The sequence below is a fragment of the Stenella coeruleoalba genome, assembly GCF_951394435.1.
Source record: "Stenella coeruleoalba genome assembly, chromosome: 1".
Lineage (NCBI taxonomy): Eukaryota > Metazoa > Chordata > Mammalia > Artiodactyla > Delphinidae > Stenella > Stenella coeruleoalba.
The window spans coordinates 82740956-82754328 of record NC_137169.1 but is presented as its reverse complement, the minus strand read 5'-3'; the positions used below and the strand labels follow the sequence as shown (position 1 = coordinate 82754328).

At 35.0% G+C, this 13373-nt stretch overlaps 1 protein-coding gene across 3 annotated transcripts in view; it reads right to left on the bottom strand.

The window, feature by feature from the left end:
• The window catches only part of ABCD3 (ATP binding cassette subfamily D member 3), an 83374-nt gene that overhangs the window by 59996 nt on the left and 10005 nt on the right, over window positions 1-13373 (bottom strand). The gene's annotated exons all lie outside the window — the stretch shown is intronic.

Sequence of the window (13373 nt, the reverse complement as noted above, 5' to 3'; positions counted from 1 at the left end):
AATCACGTATTAAATCTCTTGTTTAACATATATTTCCTCCCAGTATATTAGTTCTATGAGATCAGGAGCTATTGCAGGTTGGCTTCTCCAAAGTAGAGGCGAGGTGGTGTTTGGAGTACAAAATGTTTATTAGAGATCAGTATCTGTGAAAGGAAGGCAAAGAAAGAAAGTTTGGGCAGAACTCAAACTGTGATATAGGCCAACAAAATTTCAGCCAACCAAGTGGGAAGCCCCGAATCAAATACTGTCCATCATAGTGCTCTGTGATGGGATGAAATGGTCAGGTCTTTAAACCTCTTTCTAGCGTCTTTAAACCTCTTTCTAGCTCAGCATGCAAATGTATGCTGCTCCAGGGAGATCATGACCTTGAGGGAGGTAGCTCTGCAGGTAAGACAGACCCTAGAGATGTGTGCAGAAGGGGCTACCTGGTAATCCGCACTCCTCATAGCTGGACAATGAGCCCTTCTTTGAAGGGGAATCTGGGTAGCATATCTCCTTGTCTACTACAGGGGTCATATATTACCCAACCCTGTATGTTCAATACCTAGTTGAGCCACAGCAATCTGTACAGCAATCAGTGAACATTTTCAGTAATAGGATACCACGTCACTGAATAACGCTAGAAAGGCAAACAACTATTGATACAATTCGGTAGATGCTATCATTTTTAAAGTGCTTAGGTTTATTACTGTTTCTAGTTTCAATTATACTGCAGGATTGTTCATCTGTTTTTAAATTTCCATGAGACCGCAAAACTGTTTCACAGAATGCCTTTTATATATATGTTCAAGCATGCACAGTTAATTATGAGCCCCTGTTATAAATAAGACTTTCTAAATTCCTCTTTTTAAGAATTCTTTAATGTTTCCTCAATTTTGAAGATACCAGCTATATAAATACATATAAATTACTTAGGATAAATTAGAGCAGTATACTATATTTATGAGCTAAATCCATTAAAATAAAAGTATTCAACATGTTCAAAATATATTATCAATATGCACACAAAATGGCGAGGTATCTATAATACCTAGAACAATCACTAAATATCAGTTATCTCGTTACATTTCAGGGTATAACCAACTGAAGTTATTTTTAAATCTAATTTTGTGACTATGTGAATGATGACCTTAAACCAGTCTATTATACCAATATCAATGTCATGTTCAGTCAGGAGCTGCTCATCTATCTTCTTCTCACTCAATAAATCAGCACACTTTCCAAAATACGACGGCACTCCTGCATCAATCCTTTTCATTGCCTTGCCCAACATCCAGGCGTGGGCAAAGGCAAGGAAAAGAGAATCGCAGTACCAGGATAAAATATATAAAAACAACTTGGTTGCTAGAGTATGAAACAAAGGCACACAGAAAAGATACATTATCAAGTGCATGTGGTACTGAAAAGACAGGTAAATTATAAAAGTGACATGGTCAAGAAGCATTCAAACGTCTACTAATTGCTTACTACATGCTAGGCACTATTCTAGATCAGCATTTCTCAAACCTCGTAGTCTCAGGATCCCCAAGAACTTTTATATATTTGTGTTACATGGATATTTATCATATGAAATTTCAACCTCATAAATTTTAAAAATACTTATTTACTCATTTAAAGACAACAAACACATTACATGTTAAATAAAATTTTTTATAAAAATAGCTATATTTTCTCAAACAAAATAGTTTAGTAAGAAAAGTGGCATTGTTTTTACATTTTGGCAAATCTCCTTTATGTCTGGCTCAATAGACGACAAATGGATTTTCATACCTGAGTCTGTATTCGTTCTATCTACTGCAATTCAGATAGGTAGTTGTAAAACAGGAGTATTCTGATAATTGTGGATATTCTTCTGTGATACTATAATGCTGCAATGCAGTCTGATAATTATATCAATGAACTTGTACTCTGATACAATAAAATTCACTGGTCTATACTATATTACACTTTTAAAAAAATTAATTTATTTTATTTATTTATTTTTGGCTGTGTTGGGTCTTCGTTGCTGTGCACGAGCTTTCTCTAATTGCGGTGAGCAGGGGCTACTCCTCGTTCCGGCGTGCGGGCTTCTCATTGTGGTGGCTTCTCTGGTTGCGGAGCATGGTCTCTAGGCACATGGGTTTCAGCAGTGGCAGCTTATGGGCTCAGTAGTTGTGGCTCGCGGGCTTAGTTGCTCTGCAGCATGTGGGATCTTCCCAGACCAGGGATGGAACCCGTGTCCCCTGAATTGGCAGGCGGATTCTCAACCACTGTGCCACCAGGGAAGCCCCTATATTACACTTTCAATGGCTCTTTTAACCCACTCGAAATTTTCTAAGATCATGCATTAGTCATTTGGAAAATGCTGGTTCACTGAGTTATATAGTAGGCCTTCCAAATGTAATACATTTTATTATACAATATTTTTAAAATTATATTTGTTAATATTACCACCAACCTCATCAGAAAGGTCTTAAGCACTGGGAAACTAGCAAGCTCATGGTAGCAGACAAGATTTCCAAATTCTAATTTTCACTTGAAAGCTTAAACTGTAACATTAGCAACAAACACTGCCAGTTGTTTTTCCTTGAAGGCATTACAAGAAAATGTCTGCAACATTCAAGGCTGAATAACCAGAGTTATTCAGTCTTTCTTTCAAGTAAAAATGATGTTCCACCAAAAAAACAAAACAAAAAAAAGTGGCTAGTTCAGTTCACAACTCAAACAACTGCACAGTGCTTTCCCTCAAGACAACCTCTGTATTTGATATGCTACAAGAAGTGCTTTTGCAAATTTCTCATTTTTCTTTGGCAAAGACATTACAAAAAAGAAAAGACAAGAGCAGTAACCAGCTATAAAAAGTATAGGAAGGTTTTATCCAAGAAATGTAAAGTCAGGTTAACATTTGAGAAAACAAGGTAATTCATCATATTAACAGTCTAAAGAAGAATAAACATATGATCATATCAATAGATACAGAAAAGGCCTATAAAACCTGACACCTACTCATCCTAAGAACTCTCATCAAACTAGAAATAAAAGGAACTTCCTCAGTCTGATAAAGGACATCATCAAACACCTACAATTATCATCATACCAATTAACAAAAGACCGAATCTCTGTAAGATCTGGGACATTGCAAAGATGCCAACACTCACCACTTTTATTCAATATTGTTACTGAAGGACACAGTGCAATAAAGTAAGCAGAACAAACAAAAGGCACATAGAATGAAAACGAAGAAGTAAAACTATCTTTATTGCAGACTCTATAAACACTATATAGAAAAGCCTAAGGAATCTACAAAAAAGCTAAGTGAGTTCAACTGGTTTCCAGGATACAACATCTATATATAAGTACCAATTGTATTTCTACATATGAGTGAAAAACAATTGGAAATTGAAATTTTAAACATACCATTTAAAGAAGCATCAAAAATATTAAATACTTAGGGCTAAAATTAAAAAGAAAAAAAGAAGACGGCAAGACTTGCATGCTGAAAACTACAACACACTGCAAAGAAATGTTCAAAGAAGACTAGATAGATATATATCATGGTCATGGATCAGAAGAATCAATATTATTAAAGTGTCAATTCTTTCCAAATTGATTTAGAAATACAATGAAATCCCAATGAAAATCGTACCAGACTTCTCTATAGAGAGTAACAAGTTGAATCTAAAATCCGTATGTAAATGCAAAGGACCTAGAACAATCAATAAATTTTTACAAAGAAGAACAAAGTTGGAGAAATTGCACCTAATTTCAAGGCTTATCATAAAGCTCTACTAATCAAGAGTTTGATACTGGAGTATAAACAGAGATCAAAGAAACAGAAAAGTCCAAAGTAGACCTACACATATAAGGTCCATTGATATAAGACAAAAGTGCCAATGGCAACTCAATGAGGAAAGGATAATCTTTTAACAAATGGTACTGGATCAACTGGACAGACATATGCAAAAAAAATCAAAAGGAACCTCAGATGTTATTGCACACCATATACAAAAATTAACCTGTAATGAAACAGAGACCTAAATGTAAGAGCTAAAACTACAAAATTTCTAGAAGAAAACAGAAGATCTCAGTAATCTTGAGTTAAAGACTTGTTAAATAGAACAAAGTACAAACTACACACAGAAAAAAAAAATCAATAAACTAGAATTTATCAAAATTCTAAATGTTTGTTTCTCAAAATATACTACTAAGAAAATTAAGACAAGCCACCAACTGGGAGAACATATATGCAAAATACATACCCAAGAAAAAACTTGTATTCAGAATACATAACAGACTCTTATAATCAAATAAGGTGGCAATTCATTTAAAGATTTAAACAGACACTTTGCCAAAGAAAATGTATGGATGGAAAATAAACACAAGGAAACATGCTCCAAATCATTAGTACTTAGGAAAACTCAAATTAAAACCACAATGAGAAACCACTACACACATCCACTAGAATGGCTAAGATTACAAAGACTGATCACAGCAAGTGTTATCAAGGATGTGGAGCAACTGGAATTTTCTTATACTGCTGATGGGAATATAAAATGGTACAATCACTTTGGAAAACAGTTTCTTAAAAAGTTAAACATACACCTACCATACAAGCCAGCCATTCCACTACTAAGTATTTACTCAAGGAAAATAAAAGCATATTTCCATACATAAACCTTACACACATATTCATAGCTGCTTTATTTTTAATAGCCAAAACCTGGAAACATCCAAATGTTCATCTACAAGTGAATGGATTTAAAAAATTGTAGGTATTTCCATAAAATGTACTCAACAATTTAAAAAAAAACCTATTGATGCACGCAACATGGATGAATCTCAAAATCATTATGCCGACTAAAAGTAGCTAGACAAAAATGTACATAGTATAGATCCCACTTAACATGAAATTCTAGAGCAGTCAAATCTAATCTACAGTTATAGAAAGCAGGTCAGTGGTCGCTTCAGGCTGGTGCAAGGGAGAAGACTGACTACAAAGGGGCATGAGGGATCTCTGGAGTGATGGAAATGTTTGCTATCTTGATGGGTGTGATGGTTTCACAGGTGCTTACATGTCAAAACTCATTAAGTTGTGTATTTTAAACATAAGCAGTTTATTGTACATCAGTAAAGCTTCAATAAAACTATAAAAGAAAAAGATGACCAAAACCTAGGGGAGACTTTTTCCTAAGAACACAATAGAAAAGTACATTTTCTTTGTTCTTTATTGTTGGAGGGGTGAGGGAGAAGGAGATGGAGTTAACTATTCCTTAATAATGCCAACAAAATATGTAAAACTAATAAGCAGAAACTTCCCCCAACAAACTATGAGACTAGGAAAAAGAAATTGACAAAAATTAAAAGAGAAGTTTTCAGATAACTTTCAGACTAAGTAAAAAAAAAAAAAGAAAACAATTCTGAAAACTTTGATCAGAGTTTTGTTATCCAGAACAATAATTCTGACCCTAAAATTTCTCACTTAGTTCATTTTTCTAGGTCAGTGTTTCCTGGACTTCAGATAATATATGAACCTCTCCTGAAGGAAAAAAAAATTCTTACAGACCCCAGCGTTGACTTAATTTGGTGCTTCCTTAAATATGTATAAGCGGGCTTCCTTGGTGGTGCAGTGGTTAGGAATCCGCCTGCCAATGCAGAAGTCATGGGTTCAAGCCCTGGTCCGGGAGGATCCCCCATGCCGCAGAGCAGCTAAGTCTATGCACCACTGAGCCTGCGCTCTAGAGACCACGAGACACAATTGCTGAAGCCCAGGCGCCACAACTACTGAAGCCCATGCACCTAGAGCCTGTGCTCCACAACGGGAGAGGCCACCGCAGTGGGAGCCCACACACCGCAACGGAGAGTAGCCCCCGCTTGCCTCAACTGGGGGGGGCCCGCGCGCAGTGACGAAGACCCAACACAGCCAAAAATAAATAAATAAATTTTTTTTAAATGTATAAGCATAAAATTAAGTTAACTGACCCTTAAACATGAAGACTTAGGAGCACTGACCCTCACTGCAGTTGAAAATTCACCTATAACTATACAGTAGGCCCTCGTATCCGAGGCTCCAGATCCTTGGATTCAACCAACCATGGATCATATAGTATGGAAGTACGTATTTAGTGAAAAAAATCCACACATAAGTGGACCCTCGCAGTTCAAAAACATGTTGTTCAAGGGTCAACTGTATACATTCCTTTTGTTTACAGCTCTTCTACAACCACAAAATAAAATTTATCACTTAAAAACTAACAAAAATTTTAAAGCCAATAAAAATGGAATCAACATTCATTTAAAGTGATAGGTGAGATAACATTGCTACAACTAATCACCAGTGCTGGGGTAAAAGAGTAGAAGGAATTATTTATGTGTTGTATGTTCCAGTTAATAGCCAAGATTTTTAAATAATCTTCATTATTTTTCTTCTGTAAACAATGAACTGGCTTTAAATCACTGCTTCATTAATGTTGATGGGATAATCAATTTATTAGTACACCCCAAAACAAAATTCTAAAAATTAAAATACTCAGTGAAAATGTCATAGAACTTACTGCTAATAATACTACTAATAATAAGTGTTACAAATTGGTATTTATAGAAACAAATGGCGATCCATGCAATGTAACTGCTCACAAAAATATAATTTGCATATATATATAACATACATATACATACATACATATATACACACATATCCACCCACAATACATATATATACACACACCCACAATGGGCCACATGATCAGTCGGCTCTCCCATCACTTTTCTCTCTTCAAGCTACCATGAAATACCTTATTCAGAGTATACCATGACATCTTATGAGGCCTTCACTTGGTGTAAACACATAATCTACATGTCAGCCCTATGTTCTTTAACAGTTTGTGACAAAGTAATACACTACTCAATTGCTCTACGTCTTTTTCATGATTTCAAACCAAAGCTTCATTATAAGATTTCAGTTACTTAGAAATTCTATGAAAACACCTTTCACCCGTAATTATCACTACAAAAGAAAAATTTAATAGCAAAGTAATTCAGTATGAATACTAAGGTTGAAGATGATTTTCTTAGTTTTACATTACTACACTTCAGCCTGATGTAAGTTCTAATGCAGATTTGTCTACCATACATGTGGTCTCTTTTGATGGTCACTTAAGCAACAATTCAAACACAAATACGGGTACAAAAATCTGCAATACTATGGTAGTCATTCAGACGATCCAGAATGTGCTTATACTAATTTATTTATAATTTATCACCAAGATGAAAACACAAAGTTAGAAAATTCTCATAGAACTTTAGGACCCTGAAGAATGAATCATTAGATCCATTATCTCTAGGCCCTAGAGATACTACATTAGAACACCTCGGTCAAAACCATGATATCAGCTATCACCCATTCTCTAATGACTCCCCAAATCTCTAGCTCCCTCATCTTTCCTAAGCTCCTGACTTGAATAATCTATTTTTTTAAATAAGGTATCTGTACCTGGATCTACTGAAATCATTTTAAACTCAACATGCATCTATGTCTGAACTTACCTTTCCACCCCAAATCTACCTTTCCACCTTCTCATCCTGAGCTGGGCCCTAACTCAGTGAATATACCTTCTTCTATCCAATCACCTAAGCCACAAACTTGGGAATTATTCTTAGATATTCTCCCTTTCTCATACTCTCCCTATCCAATCTCTCTCTATGCTCTCCTTTTCCTCTATTGCAACGACTTCAGTTCAGGCTATCAAAACTTCTCATGTAAACTAACAATTTTCTCACCTGCTTTCTAAGTAGGTTCCTTATCATTTCTATTGTCCCCCAGTTCAAGTCCTTAGCCATATCAAATATAGCTCTGTGTGTGTGTGTGTGTGTGTGTGTGTGTGTGTGTGTGTGTGTATGTGTGGGCACACATGTGCACGCACACAACCAAGGTCAATCAGGGCCCAGAAATGATGAAGATGTGAACAAAGGTGGTGGCTATGGAAATAGAAAGATGAAACAAAATTGCTAGAAATAACAGGGTGAGAGAATAGATAAGAGCTAAGACCTAACTGAATATGGAAATGAGAGGAGAAGAGCAAAGACTTAAAGAACTATGTAAAAAGATACAGGAGGTATTAGAAACCTTCCGCTCCAAACTTATGCCCTGAAAGGCAAAGATCATTTTTCCTCAGGTCTCGCAGCTTGCACCCTAAGCGACCCGAGGACAGTCATTCCATTTACCATAATAAAGAATAACAGTAGAAGCATGCAGGGAAATAATAATTGGACTCATTATAAATGTGTTAAATTTCAGGTTCCAATAAGATAACGATACGGAATTGTCCAGAAGATTTTTTTTTTAAGTTTAGATTTGAAGTTCAAGAGTGGAGATGTTGATTTGAAAGGAATTAATATGACAATACTGTGAATATACAATGATATAACTCCTTTGGGAAACAAAAATATGAAATCTGAAATGTGAGTCTTACACCTGTTTATTAAGCTACTGTACTAAAAATTTTAGTATGTGCTCTTAAGAAACTTGGTTTAAGTTCTTCCCTGACTGATACTGCTCCCAGGTACTTTAACAAGTAAACTTTCCTCTTAAAATGAAAGTATGTTTACTATAAGCCTCAAAATTATTCCAAGTAATTTTAAATAAAATGTCTAGACCATAATCAAAAATAACCAAGCACATAGGAAACTACACTCCATAACCAAGAACCAGTAGAAATGACAGAAAACAGGAGCAGACCCAAAAAGATTTCAGATGTTGGCATTTCCAAACATACCCTATAAAACAATGCAGACTATATTTAAAGAAATAAACAGATAAAATAAAACAAAGTATCTACCAAGATAAGAAAATAATAAAAAGCGACACAGACTTAAGAAAACCAAATGGAATTCTTAAAAATAAAAATACAATTAAAATTAAATATTTAATCAATAGGTTTAACAGATTTCACACAGCTGAAGAGAAAATTAATAATCTAGCAGCTAAGTCAGAATTGACTATACAGAGTATAGCAAGGAGAAAACAAAAAGACAGCAAACAAAGAAATAAGAGACAGTGGTTACAATAAGACTATCTCAGTTGGTGTCCAGGAAGAATAAAGAAAGAAAATGAGGCATAGGTAATGGCCGAGAATATTCCAAAATCGAAGAAAGACACCAATCCACAAAAATTAAAAGGCCCAGTGAATTCTAAGCAAGACAGATAAAAAATAAATCCACACCTAACCATTACTGCCAATCTAGAATTAAACATTCAGGAAAAAAGACACTTACATGAAAGAAGGCAAATAAAGACATTCCCTGGCAATATGGAGAGGGTTCATCATCAGCAGACTTGTACTAAAGAAATTTATAAAGGACATATTATGGGGGAGAGGAGGGTTGATCTCAGTTGAAAGGTATAGATTGCAAGAAGGAATGGAAAGCAAAGAATGTGGTAAATATATAACTCTAAGTAAATATTATATAAAACAATAATAATAATGTCTTATAGTACTAAAAAAAAAAACCCACAACAAATGCATCTAAGTAAGGAGGAAAAGTTAATGGGGTCACTGCTCTGAAGTCCTTTTACTGCCTGGGAGAATTATGAAGTATTTCTTATTGATTAATATTTAGACTTGAAAAGGTAAACAGATGGCAAAATTTCTAGGGTAACCAGTAAAATTTAAAAAAAAAAAATTTATATAGAGAATAACTTCCAAACAACTAAAAGAGCTAAAAATAAAATGAGGAAAAAAATCAATACTCTAACCACAAAGCAATTATGCTGGTAATTAACAGCAAAAAGAAAAATACAAGAAAAATTCCCAAATGTTTTGAATTTCTGGTATATTAAATACTGAGACAAATTCCTAAAAAGGAGGAATCTTTTTTCCCACCCTTGAATCTGGGCCAGGCTTGTGACTTGCTCTAGCCAACAGAATGGGTGGAAGCCTTTCTGCTTTCACCCTGGCTTCTTGGAATGCTGACCTGAGACCACCATGTAAGGAACTGGTATAGCCTACTGAACGATATAGTCACTTAGATGAAAATCAAGGCATCCCAGCCACCAGCCAGCACCAACTACCAGATATGAACCTTCCAGTGCAGCCAATCCTCTACTGGGTTCCTCATAAGGGAACCCAAACAAAACAAGCAAAGGAACTACCCAGCCATCCATAGAAATAAGGAGGAAAAATAACTGTTGGGGTGGTTTGTTATACAACAATAGGTAACTGACATAAAGAGATTCGCTTTGGTTTGTGAAAAGTCATGGGTCAAAGAAATTTTTAAAATATTTGAAATGAATGATATACATATCAAATGATATGTTTACAACATAAGAGTTTACATATCAAAAAAACTGTGGGATGCAACTAAACAGTGCTTAGAGAACTTTATAACCTTAAACGAATACATTAGAAAAGACGGAAAATTCATCATCTATGCGAACATTAGAAAAAGAACAAAATTAACTGAAGTATAAAGAATAAAAGAATACAGATAAAAGCAAATAAAAATGAAATAAAAGACACTCAACAGAGGTAAAGCAAAACTGAAAGTCAGATTTTTAAAAAAATTGACACCTTACAAACTCATGGCAAGATTGATCAAAAAAAAAAGGGCACTATAACCAATTTTAGAAATTAATCTATTATTTAGATGAAATCCTCATCAAAATCCCAACATGCTCATTCTAAAATTTAAATAGAAATAAAACCAATGCAAGAGTTGATACCTGAGGCACATTTCATATTTTTATAAGATTCACTGCATTCATAAAGGTTCCTCCAAAGCATCTATAAGAGAGCATTAACTACTTATTTACAAGTAGTGAATCATTAGGTTCATAATGACACTTAAGAAGAATTCATTGGTCACCTCCAGAGAATAACAAGAAACTGATGTATAATAAAGAAGCAAACATCCATCCTGCCTTTCCTAACTGAACTGTACCACTGGGGAACCAAATAGATGAAGAAAACTTCCTTTTTACAGAAGCATTCCACCTTATAAATGAAGTAATAACCGAATTCAAATATCATCATTTTGTAAGACCTAATAAACTCATTGTTCTAGGTATCACATATCAGTGGCTGCTCAAATCACAAAAAGAAACCACCAGACCTTATATACCTTGTGACAGAGAGTATACCACATCAACACCTAGGAAGCATTCTTGTCCAAAAAATAAAAACAAAATCTAAACTTTAGATCCAACTAGCAATTTACAGGAAATAGAGAATGAAGAAAAATTATACAACTGGCATAATCCAAATTACAGAATATGTATAGGTGAAAACACCTGGTTGCTTCAACAAATAAACTATAACAAAGGGGAAAGAGAAATGGCATGCAGACTCATAGATTAAGAGAGACCTGAACAAAAAATCCCACAAACACATCTGAATTATACTGCTTAGGAGCGCACCTCTGGGTGATAAAATTATAAAGAAATGCAAAAATGTAATTACTATAGAAGTCAGGATAGTACAGGGAAGGGGCTGTGACTGGGAAGGGGCATGTGGCTTCTGGGTAGATGGCAAAGATATTTCTTGACCTGGGTGGCAGTTACAAAAAAAGTCATTAATTTATATACATGTTTTATGCACTTTTCTATATTTGCTGTATAATATACAATAAAAATGTTTTAAAAATCTTAAGAGTATTTCACCATGACTATATTTTAAAATTAATATACCACAATTGTTAATCTAACAATTAACATAACTTTGAATTTAACATTTTTTCTTAGCCCCTGAATGATTCTTGACTGTTCTTCTGAATCTGAAACCGAGTTCCCTTACTGAGTCTATGATTACTCTCTCTATCCAATTCTTTATTCCCTTTTTTGTCCCCTCTGACCTCAATCCTGTGCTAACTGAACACTAATCAACCAGAGTCAGAGGACGAAGACTGCTACTGTCGATAACATCGTTAATGTACTAAAATTCCTATTATGTATATCATCATTAACATACAAACCCAGGTTGTTTCTCCAGGGCAAGATGAGCTGATGGACCCCCAAGCCACGGACCACCTGGTCTGAGCCTCATAAACCAGAACATCCCGACTCCCGAAACTATGATGAAGAAATGTCACAAGATGATGATTAGTCCCAGCTTTCGTTCTTCCCCTTAAAAAAAAAAATCCCTAACTCAAAGACCAAGATGGAGTGGATCTGAAGCTTGTCTCTCTCTCTTGCTTGGCGCCGTGTAATAAACCCTTACTTTGCTGAAAACACCTGCTGTCAAGAGTTTGGCTTTCTGTCCAGGGGCGCATGAGGCCTTGCTTGGTTACAAACCTAAGTATATCTGAAGGATCTGATAAAAATGTTTTATTCTGTCTTTTACCCTCCACATGGCTAATTCAAACGTAAGAACTCTTATAATCAGGTACCATTTTTACCTTTCTGATTACTCACCGATAAAATAAAGATAATAAAACAACTATCTCAAACGACTGTTGTCAGGAATAAATGCAAAGTATTTAGAACCTATAATATGGCAAGTGCTCAATAAATAGTTAATAGTAAGGTTACCAGCTTCATGTCTTTGCAGTCCCTTCTTCTCAAATCATAACTCCACTAACGCCATCCTTTGCTCATGCTACTTTCTCTACCTAGAATGCCTTTTACGCCTTATCTCTTAAGATCAGGCACAAAAGTGAAACCTCCCCAGGTAACAACCAAAACAATCAAACATTCCCAATTCAGTGCTCCCTCCCACAGAATTATTATTAGACCACAGGTCTAGTCACACTGACTTGTACGACTTTTCTATATATTTGTATTTCCAGGGGTTAGAAATAATGTTCTAGAAATAATGTTCATCAATTTGGTATCTCAATGCCTAGCTTAGAGACATACAAGAAGCATTCAATAGAATGTATTGGATAAACATTGTATTTCCTTCCACATTGAAAGTTTCTTCACTGAAGTAAGGGGAAGTAGCTATTTTGTTGAGCCGGTGATAAAATACAGAGAGAAATGTATTCACTCATCAATAGTTAAATTGGAAATTATCTGATACGTTAAAAATGGGATCATTTCATTGATTCTGTCCTACACTTGCCTCCCACAGTGCCTCCACTGTTTTACTAAACACATCTTGGGCATTACTGCAGGGGAAAGAAAATGAATACCATAGTTGAAAACACCTTAAATCTAATTTCCTGATGCAACAAAATTGTATCACAGGTAAATGGAGAATAATATTTTAAATAAAATATACCAGGAGTTTCTTTTTTTAACTAGAAATTTGGTGTGAAATGTCCAGACACAGGATTCCCTCTTTTAATAGTCTGTGGGTTTCTTAACAGCAAAAATCTTGCCTAATTTAATTTTTAATCTTCCCAAGTGCCCAATACAAAACTAAAATGAAATGGGTTCTGTCTTCTCTCACTACGGGATCCAT